Raw genomic sequence first — 27185 nt, 5'->3', positions numbered from 1 at the left:
TTGTGTATATTGAAGGATCCTTGCATCTCTGAGATAAATTACACTTGATCATGGTGCATTGTCCCTTTAATGTGTTGTTGGATTTTGCTTGTTAGTATTTTGTTGTGGATTTTTGTGTCTATATTCATTAGTGATATTGGCCTGTAATTTTCTTTGTTTGTGATAGCTTTGGTTTTGGTATCAGGGTGATGGTAGCCTCATAGCATGAGTTTAGGAGTGTTCGTTCCTCTGCAATTTTTTGGAAGAATAGGTGTTAATTCTTCTCTAAATGTTGATAGAATTCACCTGTGAAGTCATTTGGTCATGGACTTTTGTTTGTTGAAAGATTTTTATAGTTTCAATATTATTACTTCTTCTTTGCCAATTTGGATTGCTTAGAACAAAAGAATTTTACAATTTGTGTAGAAACACAAAAGACCTTGAATAGTAAAAGCAACCTTGAGGGAAAAAAAAATGGAGCTGAAGGAATCAGGCTCCCTGACTTCAGAATCTAATACAAACTACAGTAATCAAGACAGTATGGTATTGCACAAAAACAGAAATATAGATCAATGGAACAGGATAGAAAGCCTAGAGATAAAACCAAGCACCTATGGTCACCTAATCTATGAAAAAGGAGACCAGAATATACAATGGAACACAGTCTCTTCAATAAGTGGTGCTGAGAAAACTTGAGAGCTGCATGTAAAAGAATGAAATTACAACACTCCCTAACAAACACCATACACAAAAATAAGTTCAAAATGAATTAAAGACCTATATGTAAGGCCAGACACTATAAAATTCTTTTAGGAAATCATATCCAGAACACTCAACATAAATCACGGCAAGATCTTTCTTGATTCTTCTCCTAGAGTAATAAGAATTTAAAAAGAATGAGACCTAATTAAACTTAAAGCTTTTTCACAGCAAAGGAAATGATAAACAAAAACCAACCCTCAGAATGGGAGAAAATATTTGCACATGAAGCAACTGACAAAGGATTAATCTCCAAAATATAAAAGCAGCTCATGCAGCTCAATATAAAAAAAAAAAACCCAACACAATCAAAAAATGGGTGGAAGACCTAAATGGACTTTTCTCCAAAGAAGACATACAGATGGCCAACAAACATGATAAAATGCTCAATATCACTAGTTATTAGAGAAATGCAAATCAAAACTACAATGAGGTATCACCTCACACCAGTCAGAATGGCCATCATCAAAAAAATCTAAAAACAATAAATGCTGCAGAGGGTGTGGAGAAAAGGGAACTCTCCTATACAGTTGGTGGGAATGTAAATTGGTACAGCCACTATGGAGAACAGTAGGGAGGTTCCTTAAAAAACTGAAAATAGAACTACTATGTGACCCAGCAATCCAATTACTGGGCATGTACTCAGAGAAAACCATAATTCAAAAAGACACATGCACCCCAGTGTTCACTGCCACACTAGTTACAATAGGCAGGACATGGAAACTAGCTAAATATCCATCAACAGAGGAATGGATTAAGAAGATGTGTTACATATATACAATGGAATATTACTCAGCCACAAAAAGGAATGAATTTGGTTCATTTGTAGAGCCACGGATGGACCAAGAGAGTGTCATACAGAGTAAAGTAAATCAGAAACAGAAAAACAAATATTGTATATTAATGCATATATGTGGAATCTGAAAAAATTGGTATAGACTATCTTATTTACAAAGCAAAAATAGAGACACAGATGTAGAGGACAAATGTGTGGATACCCAGGGAGAAAGAGGAGGGTGGAATGAATTGGGAGATGGGGATTGACAAATATACACTATTGATATTATGCATAAAATAGGTAACTAATGAGAACCTACTGGTTAGCACAGGGAACTCTATTCAATGCTTTGTGGTGACCTAAATGGGAAGGAAATCCAAGAAAGAGGGTATATATGTACACATATAGCTGATTCACTTTGCCATAGAGTAGAAACTAACACAACATTGTAAAGCAACTATACTCCAATTAAAAAACAAAAAACAAAATAAAAACCCTTGACATGGCCTGCCCACAAGAGGGAAGAGACACAGCTCCACCCACCACTAGGCAAGGACCAGTCCATTTCACCAGGAAGCTGGCACAACACTATTAGAGCAGGCTCTTCCACCAGGGGGCAGACAACAGTAAGAGGAAATATAATCTAGCAGCCTGTGGGACGGCAAGCAAAGAAGTTGGACAAAATAAGACAGCAAAGGAATACATTCCAGACAAAGGAACAAGATGAAACCCAGAACAACTAAGTTGAGATAGGCCATCTACTATCATTACTCTAAATTCTCTTTCAGGTAAAGATGATCCAATATCTCACAAAAAGAAGGGAGGCATAAGAAAGATACAAGACATGTTTAACAAAGAGCTAGAAAATTTAAAAAACAGAGATGGATAATATAATAACTGAAATAAAAAAATACACAGGAAGGAATCAGTAGCAGAATAACCAATGCAGAAGAACGGATAAGTGAGCAGGAAGACAGAATGATGGAAATCACTGCTGTGGAACAGAATAAAGAAACAAGAATGAAAAGAAATGAGGGTAGTTTAATGGACCTCTGGGACAACAATGAATGCACCAACACTTGCATTACAGGAACCCTAGAAGGAGAAGAGAGAGGGAAACGACCTGAGAAAACATTTGATATACATAGGCTACTATAACAAAACCTCATGGTAAAAACAAACCAACAATCTACCATACATATACACACAAAAAAGAAAAAGTCATCCAAACACAACACTAATGTCAGTCATCAAATCTCAAGTGTTAGGAATGGAAGGGAAGAAAAAAGGTCTACAAAAACAAATCCAAAACAATGAACCTATAAGAATGGCAATAAGAATATACCTATTGGGGGCTTCCCTGGTGGCACAGTGTTTAAGAATCTGCCTGCCAATGCAGGGGACACATGTTTGAGCCCTGGTCTGGGAAGATTCCACATGCCATGGAGCAACTAACCCTGTGAGCCACAACTACTGAAGCCTGCGCTCCTGGAGCCTGTGCTCCACAACAAGAGAAGCCACCACAATGAGAAGCCTGTGCACCACGATGAAGAGTAGCCCCTGCGCAGCAACAAAGACCCAACAGAGCCAAAAATAAATAAATTAATAAATAAGTAAATAAAGTGATATAGATCTTTAAAAATAGAATATACCTATTGGTAATTACCTTAAATATAAATGGAATAAATGCTCCAACCAAAAGACATAGATTGGCTGAATGGATACAAAAACAAGACCCATATATATGCTGTCTACGAGAGACCCACTTCAGACCTAGGGACACATACAGACAGAAAGTGAGGGGATGGAAAAAGATGTTCCATGCAAATGGAAATAAAAAAAAAACTGGAGTAGTAATTCTCATATCAGACAAAATAGACTTTAAAATAGAGACTATTATAAGAGACAAAGAAGGACACTACATAATGATAAAGGGATCAATCCAAGAAGAAGATATAACAGTTGTAAATATTTATGCACCCAACATAGGAGCACCTCAATGCATAAGGCAAGTGCTAATAGTCATAAAAGGGGAAATCAAAAGTAATACAGTAATAGTAGGGGAATTTAAAACCCCACTTTCACCAATGGACAGATCATCCAAAATGAAAATAAATAAGGAAACACAAGCTTTAAATGACATATTAAACAAGATGGACTTAATTGATAGGACATTCTATCCAAAAACAACAGAATACACTTTCTTCTCAAGTGCTTATGGAATATTCTCCAGGATAGATCATATCTTGGGTCACAAATCAATCAAGCCTTGGTAAGTTTAAGAAAATTGAAATCATATCAAGTATCTTTTCTGACCATAGTGCTATAAGACTAGATATCAATTACAGGAATAAAGTTATAAAACAGCAAACACATGGAGACTAAACAATACACTACTAAATAACCCAGATATCACTGAAGAATCAAAGAGGAAATAAAAAACACCTATAAACAAACGACAATGAAAACACAGTGACGCAAAACCTATGGGATGAGGCAAAAGCAGTTCTAAGATGGAAATTTATAGCAATACTATCCTACCTCAAGAAAGAAGAAACATCTATGATACAAATAAATGGAAAAATACACCATGTTCTTGTGTTGGAAGAATCAACATTGTGAAAATGACTATACTACCCAAAGCAATCTACAGATTCAATGCAATCCCTATCAAACTACCAATGGCATTTCTCACAGAACTAGAACAAATTTTTCACAATTTGTATGGAAACACAAAGGACTGCGAATAGCAAAGTAATTCTGAGAAAGAAAAACAGCTGGAAGAATCAGGCTCCAGACTTCAGACTATACTACAAAGCCACAGTAGTCAAGAGAATATGGTACTGGCACAAAAACAGAAATACAGTTCAGTGGAACAGGATAGAAAGCCCAGATATATGCCCAGGCACATATCGTCACCTTATCTTTGATGCAGGAGGCAAGAATATACAATGGAGAAAAGTCAGCCTCTTCAATAAATGTTGCTGTGAAAACTGGACAGCTACATGTAAAAGAAGGAAATTAGAACACTCCCTCACACCATACACAGAAACTCAGAATGGATTAAACACCTAAATTTAAGGCCAGGCACTATAAAACTCTTAGAGAAAAATATAGGCAGAACACTTCATGATGTAAATCTCATCAATATCCTTTTTGACCGACCTCCTAGAGAAATGGAAAAACAAAAATTAAAAAATGGTACCTAATGAAACTTAAAAGCTTTTGCACAGCAAAGGAAACCATAAACAAGACAAAAAGACAACCCTCAGAATGGGAGGAAATATTTGCAAATGAAGCAACTGACAAAGGATTAATCTCCAAAATTTACAAGCAGTTCATGAAGCTCAATATCAAAGAAACAACCCAATCCAAAAATGGGCAGAAGACCTAAATGTACATTCCTCCAAAGAAGATATACAGGTTGCCAAGAAACACAGGAAAGAATGCTCAACATCACTAATCATTAGAGAAATGCAAATCAAAACTACAGTGAGGTATCACGTCACACCAGTCAGAATGGCCATCCTCAAAAATCTACATACAATAAATGCTGGAGAGGGTGTGGAAAAGAGGAAACACTTTTGCACTGTTGGTGGGAGTGTAAATTGATACAGCCCCTATGGAGAACAGTATGGATGTTCCTTAAAAAACTAAAAATAAAACTACCATATGACCCAGCAATCCCACTACTGAGCATGTACCCTGAGAAAACCATAATTCAAAAAGTGTTATGTACCAACATGTTCATTGCAGCACTGTTTACAATAGCCAGGACATGGAAGGAATCTAAGTGTCCATCGACAGATGAATGGATAAAGAAGTTGTGGCACATATATACAGTGGAATATTACTCAGCCATAAAAAGAAACCAAATTGAGATATTTGTAGTGAGGTGGATGGACCTAGAGACTGTCATACAGAGTGCAGTAAGTCAGAAAGAGAAAAACAAATATTGTATGCTAACACATATATATGGTATCAAAAAAAAATTTTAAAAGGTTCTGAATAACCTAAGGGCAGGACAGGAATAAAGATGTTGATGTAGAGTTTGGACTTTAGGACACAGGGATGGTGAAGGTAAGCTGGGCCGAATTGAGAGAATGGCACTGATATATATACAACACCAAATGTAAAATAGAAAGCTAGTGGGAAGCAGCCCCATAGCACAGGGTGATCTACTTGGTACTTTGTGTCCACCTAGAGGGGTGGGATAGGGAGGGTGAGAGGGAGATGCAAGAGGGAGGAGATATGGGGATATATGTATAGCTTATTCACTTTATTATGCAGCAGAAACTAACTCACCATTTTAAAGCAATTATACTCCAATAACTCTGTTAAAAAATATTAAAAGATCAATGAAACTGAAAGCTGGTTCTTTGAAAAGATAGACAAAATCAATAAACCTTCAGCCAGAATCAGTAAGAAAAAAAGGAAGAGGGCTCAATTTAATAAATTAGAAATGAATATGGAGAAGTTACAACACAGAAATACAAAGGATCATAAGAGACTACTACAAACACTCTATGCCTATAAAATGGACTATCTAGAATAAATCAACAAATTCTTAGAAAGGTACAATCTCTGAAGACTGAACCAGGAAGAAATAGAAAATATGAGCAGACTAATTACAAGTACTGAAATTGAAACTGTAATTTAAAAACTCCCAACAACCAAAAGTCCAGGACCAGATGGCTTCCCAGACAAATTCAATCAACATTTATAGATGGGTTAACACCTATCCTTCTGAAACTATTACAAAAAATTGCAGAGGAAGGAACACTCCCAAACTTATGCTTGAGGCTACAATCAACCTGATACCAAAACCATACAAACATATCACTAAAAAGGAAAATTACAGGCCAATATCCCTGATGAATATAAGTGCAAAAATCCTCAAAAAAATACTAGTAAACTGACTCTAACAATACATTAAAAAGATCATACACCATGATCAAGTGGGATTTATCCCATAGATGCAAGGGTATTTCAATTTCCAAAATCAATCTTTGTGATACACCACATTGATTAATGAAAATAAAAAACGTATGATCATCTCAGTAGATGCAGAAAAAGCTTTTGACAAAAATCCAACACCAATTTATGATAAAATTTTCCAGAAAGTAGGGATAGAGGGAACCTACCTCAACATAGTAAAGGCCATATATGACAATCCCACAGCAAACATCATACTCAATGGTGAAAAACTGAAAGCATTTCCTTTAAGATCAGGAACAAGACAAAGATGTCCACACTTCTCACTTTATTCAACAGTTTTGGAAGTCCTAGCCACGGCAATCAGAGAAGAAAAAAAAATTAAATAAGAAAACAAGTAACACTGTCACTCTTTTCAGATGACAGGATTTTCTATGTGTACTATGATAATTATGCTACCAGAAAACTACTAGTGCTCATCAATGAATTTGGTAAAATTGCAGGATACAAAATTGATACAAAGAAATCTGTTGCATTTCTATACACTAACAATGAAAGATCAGGAGCAGAAATTAGGGAAACAATCCTATTTACCATCTCATTGAAAAGAATAAAATACCTAAGAATAAACCTACTTAAGGATGAAAAGTACCTGTACTCTGAAAACTACAAGACAATGATGAAAGAAATAGGTGACAAAGACACATGGAAAGATACACCATGTTCTTATACTGGAAGTATCAACTTTGTCAAAATGCTGGTGTTACCCAAGGTAATCTACAGATTCAATGCAATCCCTATCAAATTACCAATGGTATTTTTTTTTCAGATCTGGAACGAAAAATCATAAAATTTGCATGGGAACACAAGAGACCCTGAATAGTCAAAGCAGTCTTGAGAAATAAAAATGTACCTGGAAGAATCAGGCTCCCTGACTTCAGAATATACTATACAGCTACTGTAATCAAAACAGTATGGTACCGGCCCCCAAACAGAAATATAGATAAAGGGAGCAGAATAGACAGCCCAGAAATAAACCCACACACATTAATTAATGGTCAATTATAAATCAAATCAAAGGGGTCAAGAATAGACAATGGAGAAAAGACAATCTCTTCAATAAGTGGTGCTGGGAAAACCGGACAGCTACATGTAAAAGAATGAAATTAGAACGTTCCCTAACATGATATGCAAAAATAAACTCAAAATGGATTAAAGACCTAACTGTAAGACCAGATAGTATAAATCTTTTAGATGAAAACACTGGCAGAAAATTCTTTGACATAAATTGAAGCAACATCTTTTTTGATCCACCTCCTAGTGTAATGCAAATAAAAACAAAAATGAACAAGTGATACCAAATTAAACTCAAAAGCTCTTGCTCAGCAAAGGAAACCATAAACAAAATGAAAAGACAACACATAGAATGGGAGAAAATATTTTCAAAAGAAGTGACTGACAAGGGATTAATCTCCAAAATATACAAAACCTCCTGTAGCTCAATATCAAAAAAAAACAACCCAAACAACCAGTGGGCAGAAGATCTAAACAGACATTTCTCCAGAGAAGACAAACAGATGGCCAAAAAGCATATCAAAAGATGTTCAACGTGACTAACTATTAGAGAAATGCCAATCAAAACTACAGTTGAGCTTTGACCTCACACTGGTCAGAATGGTCATCATCAAAAAGTCTACAAACAGTAAATGCTGGAGTGGGTGTGGAGGAAAGGGAACTCTTATACTGTTGGTGGGATGTAAGTTCATGCAGCTACTATGGAAAACAGTCTGGAGGATACTTAAGAAACAAAAAATAGAGTTACCATATGATCCAGCAATCTGACTTCTGGGCATAAATCTGTAGAAAACTCTAATTAAAAAGATACACATCCCCCAATTTTCATAGCAGCACTATTTACAATAGCCAAGACATGGAAGCAATGTAAATGTCCATTGACATATGAATAGATAAAGATGTGGTACATTTATACAATGGAATATTACTCAGCCATAAAATGGAATGAAATAATGCCATTTGCAGCAACATGGATAGACCTAGAGATTATCATACTATGTCAAGTAAGCCAGACAAAGACAAATATCATATGATATCACATATGTGGAATCTAAAATTTTATATAAATGAATTTATTTACCAAACAGAAACAGACTCACAGAGTTAGAAAACAAACTTATTACTACCAAAGGGGAAAGGTGGAGGGAGGGATAAATTAAGAGTTTGGGATTAACATATAGGTACTACTCTGTATAAAATAGATAATTATCAAGGACTCACTGTATAGCACAGGGAACTCTGTTCAATACTCTGTAATAACTTATATGGGAAAAGAATCTGAAAAAGAATAGATATATGTATGTGTATAAATGAATCACTTTTCTGTACACCTGCAACTAACACCTTATTAATCAACTATACTTCAATTAAAAACCTAAAATTAAAAAACCCCATACACCTAAACAAATTTCAAATAGAAATTATAGAAAGTACTTTTTCAGACCATAATTGAATTAAATTAGAAGCCAGTGCCCGAAAGTAGCTAAAAACTCTCAAATATTTGGAGATTAAACAACACATTTCTAAATAATGGATCAAAAAAGAAGTCTTAAGAAAAAATTTAAAATATCTTAAACTAAGTAAAATGATAACAAAACATCAGTATTTTGTGATGCAGTGACAGCAGAACTTAGATGGAAAATTATAGTATTAAACGCATATATTAGAAAAGAAGATATAAAATCAATAATCTAAAAGTTTCCACCTTAGGAAACAAGAGAAAGAAGAATATTTCCACTTAAATAAAGCAGAAGAAATAATAAAAATTAGAAAATAAATACAATAGAAAAATGAGAAAATAGGAAAAATCAATGTCAAAAGCAGAATCTTTGAAAAGAACAATAAAATAAATGAACCTCAGCCATATTTACTAAGAAAAACCTAGGAAAGATACAGATTACCAATATTAGAAATGGAAGAAAAGTTGTTACTACTGAGTGCATGAACATTATAAATAAACAATAAACAGTAAAGGAATAATAGGAACAACTCTAAGCCCACAAATTTGATAAATTAGATGAAATGCACCAATTCTTTTAAAAACATAAATTACCAAAACTCAGACATGGAAAAATAGATAATCTAAATAGGCCCATATCTAATAAAGAAATTGAAAAAGCACCAGGTCCAGATGGTTTTAATGGTAGATCAATAGATATACGTATGTTGATAGTATGTAACCTTGATAGGATGTGATGAAAATGACATTTTACCTCTATGCTTTTCTTCCTAAAAATCCATGAACTCTAATCATGAGGTAGTCATCAGGCAAATTCTGATGAGAGAGCCATTCTGATTGGACAACTGACCAGTACTCCTCAAAACTGTCAAGGTCATCAAAAACATGGGACTTTTGAGATATTGCCCAGTTAAGTGTAATGCTGCATGATAAATAAATGTAATGTAGTGTCCTGAATGAGGTCCTGGAACAGAATAATGACACTAAGTCAAAAATAAATCTAATAAAGTATGGACCTTAGGTAATGGTTCACTAAGCATAAGAAATGTAGCACACTAATGTGAGATGCTAATAACAGGGGAAACTGAATATAAAATATATGGAAACCCTCTAATATCTTCTCAATTTTTGCAAACATCTACCACTGTTACAAGACACAGTTTATTTTAAAAAAATAAGGAAATTGCTCAAATCAATAATATATATTTCTACCTCAAGAAACTTGAAATAGTAGTGCAAAATAAACTCAAAGCAAGTAGAATTATTAATAAAAGTAGGAGCAGAAATTAATGTAATTCAGAACATAAGAACAGAGGAAATCAATGAAACAAAAGTTATTTTTTCCTCCCAAATCAATGAAATGATTAAAATTCTAGCAAGACTGACAAAAAAATAAGAAGGCAAAAATCATCAATATCAGGAATGAAACAGTATATCACTACAGATCCTGCATCCATTAAAAGCATAAGGGAACACTTAAACTTTATAAATTCAACAACTTAGAAGTAATGAATCAACTCCTCAAGATCCTTATGCTACCGAACTTAACCAAAACAAAATGTATAATCTGAATAGTCCTATTGCCATTAAATTTATTGAATTTTTAAAAGTTCCCATGTAAGAAATCGCTAGGCCCAGATGGTTTCCCTGGAGAATTCTATCAAATACTTAAAGAAGACTTAATACCAATTTTACACAATTTCTCCAGAATATAGAACAGGAAGGAATGCTACCAAACTAATTTTGTGAGGCCAGTATTACTGTGATACCAAAACCAGACCAAAAATAAACAAAAACCTGCAAACCAGTATCTGTCATAAACTTTGACACAGAAATCCTCAACAAAATATTAGCAAATAAAATCCAACAATATATGAAAACAAAAGGATATATATTCCACATGTGCTAGGCTAGTTCAGTATTCAAAAACCATACCATGAAATATTACTCAGCAATAAAAGGATCAAGCTATTGACTCACATAGTAACTTGGATGGATTTCAAAGGATATATACTGAGTGAAAAAAGCAAACCCAAAATATGGCATATTGTGTAATTTCATTTATGTAACATTTGACATGATATCATAGAAATGGATAGAAGATTATGGAAGTCAAGGTGCAGGAGAAAAGGGGTTGTGATTATATTAGGGTAACACAGGGGAATCCTCTTGTTAATGAAAGTGTATCTTGACTATGGTGGTGGATTCATGAACCTATACATGATAAAACTGTGAAGAAGTAAATAACATATACATAAATAAGTACAATAAAACTGGGAACATCTCAATACGATTGGTAAATTGTATCCTTGTCAATTTCCTGGTTATGATGTTTTTCTATAATTTTTCAAGATGTTTCCTTTAGAGAAACAAAGTATACAGAATCTCTCTGTTTAATTTAATACAAATGCATATGAATCTACAATTATTCAGAGTAAAGTTTAATCAAAAAAAAAAAAAAAGAAAAGAACGCTGAAAATTGCCTCTGTAAGTTTTCAACCTGTTTATCTGTGCATTTTTTCTATTCTTTCTCATGGTTAATGGTATTTTTTAGTAAAGGTTTATTTGAATATACCCAGTGGAGTTTTATGATACCTTCAATTATCCAATTTTTCACAGGTGATACAGTGAAAATTCAAATAACCCCAACTTTATGATTAAATATTAACTAATGATTTCTTTGGGAGAATGAAATATGAGGAAAACTGTAATGAAGAGTCAGGCTGGCTCTAAGTCCACCCTTGATCTGAGGTTGCTAAATTGCTAAGACCAGTGATGGAAGGAAAAATAAGAATGGAATTTGGAGGTAGAACCACAGCGTGAGGATGAATTCAATGGAATACAGAGGACATTCAGACTGATTGGAATTCAGGCAATACTTTTGACTTTGAATTCTTTTGTCCTCTTTGGTGAAAATGAAAATAACTAAAAAAGAGGCTGAGGTCTCTAGGGCTGCTGAGTTTTGGCTGATGACTCTTTATAATGGGGAAAGATGTGATGCAAAAAAGGGTTGCACAGATTTGTGTTTTGATCTGAATGCCCCCTCATCCTGACAAATAATCACTAAAAAAGTCTATATATATTGCTGCAGGGAGAAATCAAGAGAAAAATGAAACTGAAATCTGTTTAATCAAAGATTTAAATCACTTTGTAGACTAATATGAATAGATTTCTGGGAAGTCAATGTGAAAATGGATTTTATATTTTGGCAACAGGGAGTTATTTTCCTTGCATTAGATGCTGCAAAATGGAAGGACATATTTGTCCTATTCATGATCCTCATTAGTTGCAACTTTTGCAAAAATGTGGATAAACTCCCAATATGTTGAGCTGGATAAAATTGAGGGTACATAAGGCATACCTTGAAAGGGAGAATTGTCCAACTTCACTGTTAGATAATCAATGACACATTACTTTGGATTGGACATTTGGTGATAATAAAGTGTCCTCTAATTTTATGCCATTGACCTGAGTGATGATTGGTTCTTTGATGGGCTCCAAGGTGCAAGTGTAGGATTCTCCTATTGGTAGAAGAGCAGGGTGTAATAAGTAAGGCTATAACAGACCTGTTAGTTCATCTCCCTCAAATAGGACTGAAGAGTAGAAACATATTAGGATCATTCAAAAGAGAGGAGGCCATAAAAGAAATGGGGAAAATATCATAACAACTGAGTAAAAATGTACAGATAGTTAATTTAAAATGGTTGGGAAATGAAGTGGAAGGTAGAGCTACTAAAAATTTAATGGATAATTAATAGAGATTAGGTGGTCTAGTTTCCCTGCCAATTCTTAAATTATTAAAGAACAATAGCAATGAATTGATTACTAATAAAATATAATTCTTTCTCTTGCTTATCAACTACAGAAGATCTTTAGGGGTTTTAATTCAATTTCTGAATGCATTTGATAATTAATATATATGTTGGTTATAATCAATCAAATTAATCTTATCTACCATGCTAGTTTAAAATTTTTCAAACAATCTGTTGATGCTCTTCATAGAATTCAAATTTCACTAGCAAAAGGAGATAGAAGAGGTTCCCACCTTTTGAATGATTATTAACAATGTATGTTGAAATATTTGGTAGACTGAAATGTGACATTAAACCAAAGGTTGGCAAAGTTTTTCTTTATAAAGCCACATAGTAAATATTTTAGACTTTTGGGGTCATTTATTTTAACATTTTTGTTTTTACAACCCTTTAAAAATACTAAAAAACATATCATATCCAGAGCTATGCAAAAACATGCCTGTGGATCAGATGTGGTCAGTAGTCCATAATTTACACAACTCTGCTTTAAAGTCATATCTATATCTTACTGACTAATACTTACATATGATTTTAAGAATGTTGTAAAAGATGGAAAATTTAAAAAATGATGAACATTTGTAATTAAGAATATTTGACCTGGGGTCACAAGGAAGAGGTGAACTCTGTAAGGGTAGACTTAACTTGCAGCTAATCTATGGTAGTTCTGTGCTTATTCTCAGGAGTATCTGGAGCCATGATACTAACTCTTGGTCAAGAGAGGAATAAAATGTACCACCTAGATTTTATATGGCCTATTTTTAGCTATACACAGAGTATAAATGACTCTTTAGGGAGCTCATCAGCTGCTTTTGCACCCCTGAAACCAAAATACCGCATGGGTATCTTGGAAGTTCATAATCTGAAGGTGATGCCCATCTTATATGACTGAGGAAGGGCCCAGGCAGCTATAGCTGGAAGTCTCAGATCTCTGTTATTTGCCTGGGTTTTCTTTCTCTTGCTATCCTATATCTTTTACCATTATTATGTGAGTATATCTTGTGGTATCTCAAGTCTTTCCAGTTATCAAACTCTGTGTGAGTTTTATAATGTTGACTAGATACTGAGGCTCATTCAGTTATAATCCCTTTCCTCTCTAAGCAAGACAAAATCTTGCTTGACTAGATTGAGAGACCTAATCCAACCAATGATCTAGTGGTCAGGAGGGGAAGTGGGAATATATCTTGAAATGGATATATTGACACTTTTCAAATTAGAAGCATCTGCATCATTATTAAGAAAGGAGAGAACACCAGTCTTTAAAAGAGAGGAGTGGGTCATGTCTGTGAGCCCAGAGGATTCAGATTTTCAAGTATATCAATCAATATTCCAATCCCATATCTCAGGGTCCAACACCTTCCCAATTAAGCTATTGATGTTGACAATAACAGGCTTATCCAACTTGAGAAAACAAACTCCTGTCTTGTAAGTAAGTCCTAGACTTGATATTCAGCAGTTTCTTCCTTTTGGCTTTAGAGATTAGATTCCCTTTATATGTTACTAATGTTGGCAAACAATTCTCCATGGGTTGCTCACATGCATGTTTTGAGAGTAAATTAATGACTACGCTTTGTTCCAGACTATGGTGATGTTTGTACAGCTGGAAAAGAATATCACAAAAGTTACCCCACAGGAGTGAAAGTTCTGAGCCCCATGTCAGGCTCCCCAGTCTGGGGGTCTGGCATTGGTAGGAGAGCCCCAAGAGAATCCAGCATTGAATGCCAGTGGGATTTGATTGCAGGAATTCCACAGGAATGGAGGAAACAGAAACTTCATTCTTGGAGGGTGCATACAAGGTCTCATGTGCACCATGGCCCAGGGGAAAAAGCAGTGACCTCATAAGAACTTAGTCCAGACCTACCTGCTAGTATTGGAGGGTCTCCTGTGGAGGTGTGTGTGTGTGGGGGGCTGTGGCTCACTGTGGGGACAAAGACCCTGGAAGTGGTAGTTCTGGGGAGTACTCATTAGCGTGAGCCCTCCTGGAGGCTGTTATTTTCTCATCAAGACCTGTCCCACCCAACAGCCTGTAGACTCCAGTGCTGGGACACCTCAGGCCAAACAACCAACAGGGTTGGAACACAGCTCCACCCATCAGACATGCTGCCTAAGTCTTCCTGAGCCCACAGCTGTCCACTAAACACACCACTTGACATCCCTTGATTATTCAGAAGAAACTGCTGGCCAGAAGGGAGCAGCATGATATATTTAAAGTGATGAAAGGGAAAAACCTACAACCAAGTATACTCTACCCAGCAAGGCTATCATTCAGATTCGAGGGAAAATCAAAAGCTTGACAAGGAAAACTAAGAGAATTTAGCACAAGAGAAGCTTTGCAATGAATTGTAAAGGAACTTCTCTAGGTGGAAAATAAAAGGCCACAACTAGAAACAAGAACATTACAAATGGAAAAGCTCACTGGTAAAGGCAAACATACCATAAAGGTAGGAAATCACCCATACACAAATATGATATCAAAACCAGCAATTGTGAAGAGAGTACAAATGCAGGATATTGGAAATGCATTTGAAAGTAAAAGACCAGCAATTTAAAACAATTTTGTTTATATATAGACTGCTATATCAAAACCTCGTGGGAAACACAAACCAAAAATTCACAATAGATACACAAAAGAAAAAAGAATCCAAACAAAACACTAAAATTAGTCATCAAATCACAAGAGAAGAGAACAAAAGATTAAAGGGAGAAAAAGAACTAAAGAAACGAATCCAAAACAATTAACAAAATGACAATAAAAATATACATATCTATAATTACCTTAATGTAAATGGATTAAATGCTCCAACCAAAAGACAAAGACTGGCTGAATGGATTAAAAAAACAGGCCATATATATGCTGTCTACAAGAGACCCACTTCAGATCTAGGAACACATACAGACTGAAAGTAAAGTGATGGAAAAAGGGATTCCATGCAAATGGAAATCAAAAGAAAGCTGGGGTAGCATTACTCATATCAGACAAAATAGACTTTAAAATAAAGACTGTTACAAAAGACAAAGAAGGACACTACATAATGATCAAGGGATCAATCCAAGGAGATATAACAATTGTAAATATTTATGCACCCAACATAGGAGCACCTTAATATATGAGGCCAATACCAACAGCCATAAAAGGAGAAATTGACAGTAACATAATAATAGTGGGGAACTTTAACACCCCACTTTCATCAATGGACAGATTATCCAGACAGAAAATCAATAAGGAAACACAGGCTTTAACACAGTAGACCAGATGGACTTAATTGATATTTATAGAGCATTCCATCCAAAAGCAGCAGAATACACATTCTTCTCAAGTGCACATGGAATATTCTCCAGGATTGATCACATGCTGGGCCACAAAGTAAATTTAAGAATATCTAAATCATATCAAGCATCTTTTCCAACCACAATGCTATGAGATTAGAAATCAAATATTAGAAAAAAAGTGTAAAAAACACAAAAACGTGGAGGCTAGGCAATATGATACCAAACAGCAAATGGATTGCTGAATAAATCAAAGAGGAAATTGAAAAATACAGAGAGATAAATGAAAATAAAAACATGGTAATCCAAAACCTATGGGATGCAGCAAAAATATTCTTAAGAGGGAAGTTTATAGCAATAAAATCTTACCCCAAGAAACAAGACAAATCTCAAATAAATAACCTAACCTTATACCTAAAGCAGCCACAGAAAGAAGAACAAACAAAATCCGAAGTTAGTAGAAGGAAAGACATCATAAAGATCAGAGCAAAAATAAATAAAATAGAGATGAAGGAAACAAGAGAAAAAATCAATGAAACTAAAAGCTGGTTCTTTGAAAATATGGACAAAATTGATAAAGCTTTAACCAGACTCATCAAGAAAAAAAGGGAGAGGGCTACAATCAATAAAATTGGAAATGAAAAAGAAGTTAAAACAGACACCACACAGAATTCAAAGGATCATAAGAGACTACTACAAACAACTATATGCCAATAAAAGGGACAACCTAGAAGAAGTGGACAAATTCATAGAAAGGTACAATCTCCTGAGACTGAATAAGGAAGAAATAGAAAATATGAACAGACCAATTACAAGGAATGAAATTGAAAGTGTGATTTAAAAACTCCCAACAAACAAAAGTCCAGGATCAGATGGCTTCAGAGGTGAAGTCAATCAAATATTTAGAGAAGAGTTAACACCTATCCTCCTGAAACTATTCCAAAAAATTACAGAGGATGGAACACTCCTTAACTCATTCTATGAGGCCATGATCACCCTGATACCAAAACCAGACAAAGATACTACAAAAAAAGAAAATTACAGGTCAATATCAGTGATGAACACAGACACAAAAATCCTCAACAAAATACTAGCAAACTGAATCCAACAAGACATTAAAAGGCTCAAACACCATGATCAAGTGGGATTTATCCCAGGGATGCAAGGATTTTTCAATATATGCAAATCAATCAGTGTGATACACCACATTAACAAACTGAAGAATAAACACCATATGATCATCTCAATAGAAGCAGAAAAAGCTTTCAATAAAATTAAACACCCATTTATGATAAAACTTTCCAGAAAGTGGGCATAGAGGAAACATACCTCAACACAATAAAGGCCATAAGTGACAAACTTACAACTAGCATCAAACTCAAAATTGAAAAGCTGAAAGCATTTCCTCTAAGATCAGGAACAAAACAAGGATGTCCACTCTTGCCTCTTTTTATTCAACATAGTTTTAGAAGTCCTAGCCATGGTAATTTGAGAAGAAAAAGTAATAAAGGGAATCCAAATTGGAAAAGAAGAAGTAAAATGTCACTGTTTGCAGATGACATGATGTTATACATAGAAAATCCTAAAAACACTACCAGAAAACTACTAGAGCTCATCAATGAATTCAGTTAAAGTTGCAAGACATAAAATTAATACACAGAAATCTGTTGCATTTCTATACACTAACAAGAAATGATCTGAAAGAGAAAGTAAATAAACAATCCCATTTACCAGCACATCAAAAGAATAAAATACCTAGGAATAAAACTACCTAAGGAGGCAAAGACCTGTACTCTGAAAACCATAAAATACTGATGAAAGAAATTGAAGATGCCACAAACAGATGGAAAAGTATACCATGTTCCTGGATTGGAAGAATCAATATAGTCAAAATGACTATACCACCTAAGGCAATCTACAGATTCAATGCAATCCCTATCAAATTACCAATGGCAATTTTAACAGAACTAGAACAGAAAATTTTACAATTTGTATGGAAACACAAGTCTCTGAACAGCCAAAGCAATTCTGAGAAAGAAAAAAAAAACTGGAGGAATCAGGCTCCCTGATTTCAGACTGTACTTCAAAGCTACATTCATCAAAACAGTGTGTGTGGGGGCTTCCCTGGTGGCGCAATGGTTGAGAGTCCACCTGCCAATGCAGGGGACACGGGTTCATGCCCCGGTCCAGGACGATCCCACATGCCGCAGAGCGGCTGGCCCCTTGAGCCATGGCCACTGAGCCTGTGCGTCCAGAGCCTGTGCTCTGCAACAGGAGAGGCCACAACAGTGAGAGGCCCACATACAAAAAAAACAAAAAAGTAAAAGAATGTGGGACTGGCACAAAAACAGAAATATAGATCAATGGAACAGGATAGAAAGCCCAGAAATAAGCCCACACAACTATGGTCAATTAATTTATGAGAAAGGAGAAAAGACAGTCTCTTCAATAAAAGGTGCTGGGAAAACTGGACAGCTACATGTAAAAGAATGAAACCAGAACGTTCCCTAACACCACATAAAAAAATAAACTCACAATGAATTAAATACCTAAATGTAAGACTGGATACTATAAAACTCCTAGAGGAAAGCATAGACAGAACATGCTTTAACATAAATCACAGCAAGATCTTTTTTGATTTGTCTTCTAGAGTAACGGAAATCAAAACAAAATAAACAAATGTGACCTAATTAAACTCACAAGCTTTTGCACAGCAAAGGAAACCATAAACAAAATGAAAAGACAGCCCACAGAATAGCACAAAACGTTTGCAAATGATGCGACCAACCAGGGATTAATCTCCAAAATATACAAACAGCTCATGCAGCTCAATATCAAAAAAACAACCCAATCAGGAAGTGGGCAGAAGACCTAAATAGACATTTCTCCAAAGAAGACATACAGATGGCCAGAAGGCATATGAAAACCTGCTCAACATCACTAATTATTAGAGAAATGCAAATCAAACCACAATGAGATATCACCTCACACCAGTCAGAATGCTTGTCATCAAAAAATCTACAAACAATAAATGCTGGAGAGGGTGTGGAGAAAATGGAACCCTCTTACACTGTTGGTGGGAATGTAAGTTGGTGCAGTCACTATCGAGAACACTATGGAGTTTCCTTAAAGAACTAAAAAATAGAGCTACCATATGATCCAGCAATCCCAATCCTGTGCATATATCCAGTGAAAACCATGGTTTGAAAGGATACATGCACCCCAAAGTGCATTGCAGCACTGTTAACCATAACCATGATACAGAAGCAACCTAAATGTCCATCGACAGATGAATGGGTAAAGAAAATGTGGTGTATATGTATACACACACACACACACACACAATGGAATATAACTAAGCTATTGAAAATGAAATAATGCCATTTGCAGCAATGTGGATGGACCTGGAGATTATCATGCTAAGTGAAGTCATACAGAGAAAGACAATCATTATATGATATCACCTATATGCAGAATCTAAAAAGAAAAATGATACAAATGCACTTATTTACAAAATAGAAACAGACTCACAGCAAACAAACTTATGGTTACCAAGGGGAAAGTTTGGAGAATAGATAAATTTGGAGTTTGGGACTGACATATACAGACTACTATACTTAAAATAGATAACCAACAAGGACTTACTGTATAGCACAGGGAACTCTGCTCAGTATTCCGTAATAACCTAAATGGGAAAATAATTTGAAAAAGAATAGATACATGAATATGTATAACTGAGTCACTTTGTAAAACAGCTGAAACTAACACAACTTTTTAATCAACTATACTCCAATATAAAGTAAAAGTTACAAAAAACAAACAGGGTAAAACCTCAGACTCATCACAGTTCTTGATACTAAAGAAGCCCTCTGGGTTTCACCTTTAGCTTTCAATTGTTGATTAATCACACTAAGCCTTTATCTTTTATATCGTTTCTCAATAAACATGTTGTCCCTAGAAACTGCCACATTGTTTTGTTTTGTTTACCTGTGTATTGGATGCCTAGAACATAGCAGATGTTCAAAATATTGTATAATGAATGTATGCATAAGATTATTATATAGATTCATAATGGAACTAAGAATCTTTTACACATACACAAAGGAATAGCAAAATATGAACAGTATTTCCTCTTTCTACACATAAATCCTTGAAAAAAGGATAAAAGTCTGAATAATCAAATCAGAGATTTGGAAGGAAGGAATTTGACATCCTGCTGTAACTACCTTCCTCACTGCATATCAGAGGTTAACTGGCCTATACAAAGTCTTCAGGTATGGAAGATAATAAGGATGGAGTGAAATTGCTTGGCTATTGTATTAGGTCTTTCTAGAGAAAATAGGACCAATAGCATGTATGTACATATAAAGTGATTTATTATAAGGAATTAGCTCACATAATTAAGAGACTGACAAGTTCCAAGATCTGCAGAGTAAATCAGTAATCTAGAAACACAAGAATGTTGATGCTAGAGCTCCAATCTGAGTTCAAGGGCCTGGGAACCAGGAGAACTGATGATATAGTTCCAGTCTAAAGGCCACAGGCTCAGTACCCAAAAAGAGTCAATGTTTCAGTTTAGCTTGAAAGTAGGAAAAAGCCTGTGTCCCACTTTGAAGACAGCAGGCAGAAAAGGTTCTCTCTTAGTCAGAGGAGGGCAGCCTTTTTGTTCTATTCAGGCCTTCAACCGATTAGATGAGACTTGCCCACATTAGGGAAGGCAATCTTTACTCAATCCACCAATTTAAGTGTTAATCTCACCCAAAAACATCCTCACAGAAACGCTCAGAATAATGTTTGACCAAATATCTGGGCACCTGTGACCCCGTCAAGCTGACACATAAGATTAAGCATCATAGCTACCTATTTGGTTCTAGAGATTCCGGGAACAGAGTTGGGCATGAATAAAGAGAAAACTACACCCTGTGTAAGTACACCCTGTGTAAGGTGTAAGTGTACTTACAGCTTTGCTATTGTTCAAACTTTCTGAAAGCAAGGCCTAGCACAAAGGCCACCAGTTTCAGGAAGACTTCCCTGACCGCAAATGATAGATTCTACCTTTCTCCTATCACACGGTTTTAATCTGTAGGATTAATATGCTATTTAAACAAAACGTGTGTCTTTTTGAAAATTCTTTGCAAAATTTTACCTTTTACCTCTTAGTCTTTTGGGAAAAGATTATAAGACTGAATATTAGTTTGTTTTTATTTTCTATTTTTTATTTTATTGCATAAAGTATTATAATTATAACTAAATATTCCTGTACCGAGAATAGAGAAACAAGTAAAATAGATAGCATGATGGTAGTTCATCTTAACAGCAGGAGAGGGTGGAGTCTAAAGAAAAGTCATCATTTAATAGTAAAATAATACACTAGAATAGTTTTAAGTCCTTTCAGTGCAACTTTCACCTTTATTCTGGAATAGATTTGCAATACTATGTGGCATGGGATAGGTCAAAGCTACTGTTTCTGTTTAAACACACCCTTGGTGAGTAAGTATACATTCTGCTTTTAAAAAAATATCTCTTTGAAGACACATCATTCACAAGCCTGACACAACAATCAAACCCAGGGTAGAAAATACAAGCACTCTTGTTTCAGATGCTTTCAAAAACACTCAGCGAGAAAGGTGCATTGTACAGTTCACACTACTCAAAAATGCAGGTTATTCAGTGGTTACTCTTGAATGGTGTGGAACTCTGAAGCAACATGGATTTCATGTGACTGAAGACAGTGTAAACATGGTATGTACTTATGGGAAGGATGGTTGAGAAAAGCAGGTCTGCATAAAAAGTGACAGTACTTAAAACAAATTTATATTTGATAAACTTTTAGTAAAACTAAGCAAAAATGAAAAAACTAACATCTCTTTAAAATACAACTTTCATAAAATGCAGTGGTTAAAAAAACCTACTGTTCACATATGTTCAAAGTTTTCTTTTTATTCAAAGCATTGTTTTGAAGTGCACATTTTTCTTTACCCTCCTTATAGCTGACAAGAGAATATGACTTACACTATATAAAACACCATCCATTTATTGACCAACAAAGTAAAAACCATATTAAATCCCCCAAAAGTAGAGATAAAAATAAATTTGTTTAACATAGACCCTGAAAATTATACAAATCCTCACAGGTTATTTGATATGTGTACTCTTAATCTTTTTTCTTTTCCCACATAAGTATCTAAACATGCGTGTGATATGGGCAATCTATTTTTTGTTGTCCAATTATAAAACTATTTTTTGTTGAGTTGTTGAATAAAAGGGTATTTTAAAACTGTTGTTACCTATTTTTCTTCTATATATTACTGTATAACATGATATTTAAATTAACATATCAATTATAATATATAAACCCTACTGTATCATGGTAAGTGGAGTTATATATATTTATATAATATGCACACAATTAATATAAACACGTATTAAAGTAAGGCGAAACATTCAAGCTAAGACTGAAATACTCTCCTTATGTGTTATCTGCTGCTCGCTTCCTAAAGTAAGTTAAAAATCAATTCTGTCTTCAACCGGTGCTTTTCTTTTCTTTTGAACATCTTTATTGGAGTATAATTGCTTTACAATGTTGTGTTAGTTTCTGCTGTATAACAGAGTGGATCAGCTAGATGCATACATATATCCCCATATCCCCTCTCCCTTGCATCTCCCTCCCACCCTCCCTATCCCACCCCTCTAGGTGGTCACAAAGCACTGAGCTGTTCTCCCCATGTGATGCAGCTGCTTCCCACTAGCTATCTGTTTTACATTTGGTAGTGTATATATGTCCATGCCACTCTCTCACTTCATCCCAGCTTACCCTTCCCCCTCATGTCCTCAAGTCCATTCTCTAGGTCTGCATCTTTATTCCTGTCCTGCCCCTAGGTTCATCAAAAACATTTTTTTTTAGATTCCTTATATATGTTAGCATACGGTATTTGTTTTTTCCCTTTCTGACTTACTTCACTCTGTATGACAGACTCTAGATCCAGCCACCTCACTACAAATAACTCAATTTCATTTCTTTTTATGGCTGAGTAATATTCCATTGTATATATGTGCCACATCTTCTTTATCCATTCATCTGCTGATGGACATTTAGGTTGCTTCTATACCCTGAATATTGTAAATAGTGTTGCAATGAACATTGTGGTACATGACTCTTTTTGAATTATGCTTTTCGCAGGGTATATGCCTAGTAGTGGGATTGTTGGGTCATATGGTAGTTCTATTTTTAGTTTTTTAAGGAACCTCCATACTGTTCTCCATAGTGGCTGTATCAATTTATATTCCCACCAACAGTGCAAGAGGGTTCCCTTTTCTCCACAGGCGAATTCTATCAAACATTTAGAGAAGAGCTAACAACTATCCTTCTCAAACTCTTCCAAAATATAGCAGAGGGAGGAACACTCCCAAACTCATTCTATGAGGCCACCATCATCCTGATACCAAAACTAGACAAAGATGTCACAAAAAAAGAAAACTGCAGGCTAATATCACTGATGAACATAGATGCAAAAATTCTCAACAAAATACTATCAAACAAAATCCATAGCACATTAAAAGGATCTTACACCATGATCAAGTGGGGTTTATCCCAGGAATGCAAGGATTCTTCAATATATGCAAATCAATCAACAGGTATTTTTAGTCAAAGTTCTCACATCATTTATCTGCAGAGGCCTTTCTGGTAAAACAAAAGTTGTTTTTTTATACACTGCTTCTTTGAAGATCCAGGTTTCGGCATCTAGAATTCCATTATGATTAAATGTGATATATGGAGGGTGTGTGCACGTATACACATATTGTTCATATAATGTGGCAGGTAGCTACATGTTTCTCCTGATGCATTAGGCAGAACTCACCACAGGAAACCAGAGACATTCATTTTTAGTTTGCTTTTAGGTTTGTTTAGACAACAGAACCCTTCCTGTGTGTTCAGAAGATTTTTGCTGGTAATTGGTCCACCAATTGCCAGGAGCATTTAAAACCTTTTTAAATGGTCTTATATTGACTTTCAGATATTTACTGATGCCCTTGTTAATCACAAGCTCTAAAATGCTTTTACTGTGCATTTTTCTCTCTCTTGTCTCTCTGATGTGCTGTCTTCGTTCTTTCTGCCTCTCAGGCCCTCCATCTCAGAGCTTTTTCATGCATGGTACACAGCTCTGCAAGGTATGATATTATGTAAAACTATATTGTAATATAGTATATACATATATATTACATATATATGTAAAACTATATGTCAAACTATATACGATATTATGTAAAATATTTGTATTTTTGCATTTGATGTAATATTTAGTGGCATTGCATTTGTCTTGATCATCAAGGGCTGTTTTCCTTGCCTAACTGCTGTATAATGGAAAAGAAAAAGTTCATTATCCAGAGATTTATAATTTTACATTGCATTTCTGCTCTAACCTCTGAATGTTCTATGATGTATTGATTTAAAAAAAAAGCACTGTATATAAACAATGGAATGTGTATTTTAAATTATATGGTAATATCTTCTTTGGCTCTTTTCAGTCAATGTTTCCTTCCAGCATGTGACTATTGTAGTTGTCTGCCTATTAAAATTAAAATTAGGTAACATGGTGCAAATGGATTTCTTCCTCTACTGCAAATTCATCTTCGTGTTTATCGCTCTCACAGTTGTGAGATGATGTTTGCATGAAACTCAGTATCATTTTTCCATGATGCTGAGTTTCATGCAAAATTATTGTGCTGATATGAGTGTTGTATTGCTTAAACGAGAAACATGCACATTTCCATCAAGTTGCCTTTGAAATGGAAACTCAACCGGTTAGCACATTAACTAGAGCATAAGAAGCTAATTAAGAATTCCCCCTAAATCCTGAGGATGAGTTTAATAGGGAAGCACAAGTCAGTTTTCAAAGTTCTTAATATCACATAAGAGAAGTTTTTAATGGGGGGCAATGTGGTAATCTCACTCCAGGGCCTTGTGGATGTACCCTGACTAAGTTGCTTATGAAAATGTGATTTCTCAGGGCTTTGGGCAAATTTGATTTCAGAAAAGAAGCCAAGGGAATTTTGATACAGCACTGAAGTGACAGGTTAATATTATTGGGAAAGAGAGTGGAAATGTATGCTTTTCCATTTCAGTATTTCAATTTTGTCAATAGGATTGGCATTATAATTCTCTCTGGATTAGTCACAGGCCTATATACTTGTTAAAAGTGAATATAAAGTAAACACTAACTTGACAGGAAATTTGTTTTAAAAGATATGAAGGAGGAGGGGCAAGAAGTTCAAGCTGAGAAAGAAGTCAAGCATTTTAGAACTTAACTGCTGAAACTTAATATCATTTTTCAAAAGATGATGCTGATAAAGATAACTTCAGGGAGTCTCCACTTTGTCAAGACTCGGTAAATCACAAAACCAGGCGGCTTCCAACAGTAAAGATTTCACCGGTGTCAAGACACTAGACTGAGGTAACTCATGAGATCTTCTTCCCCTGAAATTCTTCCCACCTTCCAATTGGTCTTTGATGCCTTCTAAAGCAGGAGGAGAACAGGAAAGCATCCAGAGAATGGAAAGATAGGGACAGATTTTCTCCTGTTTCATTCAGTGATCAACTGGTTTACTAATTGATTCACTCCATAACCATCCACTGAACACATGTAACTCTTTTGGTGAGTGAAAAGTATTCACTCTATTTTGTTTTCCTCTTTGCTTTTTTTTTTTTTAAAACTGAATTTTAGGGCCTCCCTGGTGGCGCAGTGGTTGAGAGTCCGCCTGCCGTTGCAGGGGATACGGGTTTGTGCCCCGGTCTGGGAGGATCCCATATGCCGCGGAGCGGCTGGGCCCGTGAGCCATGGCCGCTGGGCCTGCGCATCCGGAGCCTGTGCTCCGCAACGGGAGAGGCCACAACAGTGAGAGGCCCGCATACCGCAAAAAGAAAAAAAAAAAAAAAAAAAAAAAACTGAATTTTATTCTCAACAGGAAAAATCACATTTAAAGACTTCAATGGAAAAAAAAAAAAGAAAAACAAAGCTAGGCCAGATGAAGAGATCTATGACAAAAAAAAAAATATCCACTTAATACTGTTTCTGAAATAAAACCAAACTCCTTAATTTTTTTTGCTACCCATGCATTTTTCTATAAGCTGCTAAATATCTAGGACAAAAGATACTGAAGAGAAATGTAATCATTTTAAAAACAAATGCATAGCTGAGATAGAGAAAGGATTAAGAAAGCATCATTCCTTGAGGAATTTATGATCCATAGCAGCCACAGATATGTAATATAGAATATGGAAGGTTTAGAGTACACCAAAACCACAATTCTCCTTTTAGGAGTGTAGCCCAAAGAAAGAAGTGATTATTTCCACAATATGTACACAAAGCGTGAACCATTAAGGTTGTTATAATAATGTTTTTAATAGCAAATAAAAACTAAATGTTTGGTGGTAGGGGATGCACTGAATAAAGGAATCCAAAAATTTAAATAATGAAGCAGTAGAATATATCTTATTGACATGGATATATATTCACAATATACTGTTATGTAAAAAGCACATGTCACAAGATATATTATATGATCCTATTTTATCCAAGTATACACATATATATAAAAGCTAAATTAGTTTATCCAAAATTTTAAAATTCATAATCATGTTACATATTTTTTAAGTATATATTCCAAGTTAAACTTGTCCTAATCTATACAAATTTTTGCTTTCAAAATTATGACATGAACACAACAAAGCCCTAAACAGGAGGATAAAATGCAAATAGTGATAGGTTTGACAAAGTTCCTAGGTAACCTTGAACACATCTTTCTCTGCTGCTGTTTCTACCTTTATAAGTTGAGACCCATACCATTTCTCTGGCAAGATTATACTGAAAATTCAATGGGATCAGAGTGTCAGGTACCTCATACCACACCTGAAATATGGTAAATACTATAGTCAGAGTAGGCTTAACAGTCATCTTTTATTTTTCCTTCCTACGTAATACTTGCCTAATAAAAATAAATGCTTTTGTATTAGTTTCATTCAAGTTAATGTATGACATGTTCAAATATTACAACAACAACAAAACTATCATTGACCTGTTTTGGGAATTCTTTTCTATCTTGCCTGCTTATGTACCAGCAGGTGCTA

At 35.0% G+C, this 27185-nt stretch overlaps 1 long non-coding RNA gene across 1 annotated transcript in view; it reads left to right on the top strand.

The window, feature by feature from the left end:
* The window catches only part of LOC308617275, a 208126-nt gene extending 183895 nt beyond the window's left edge, over nt 1-24231 (top strand). Inside the window, exon 5 of the long non-coding RNA XR_014015845.1 lies at nt 24183-24231. This is a non-coding gene — a long non-coding RNA (uncharacterized lncRNA). The remainder of the gene's footprint in view (nt 1-24182) is intronic.
* The last annotated feature ends 2954 nt before the right edge of the window (nt 24232-27185 follow it).

This window comes from Mesoplodon bidens (genome assembly GCF_964165515.1).
Source record: "Mesoplodon bidens genome assembly, chromosome: 5".
Classification (NCBI taxonomy): domain Eukaryota; kingdom Metazoa; phylum Chordata; class Mammalia; order Artiodactyla; family Ziphiidae; genus Mesoplodon; species Mesoplodon bidens.
Note: the sequence above shows the minus strand (reverse complement) of the source record. Positions and strands in the feature narration are given on the sequence as shown.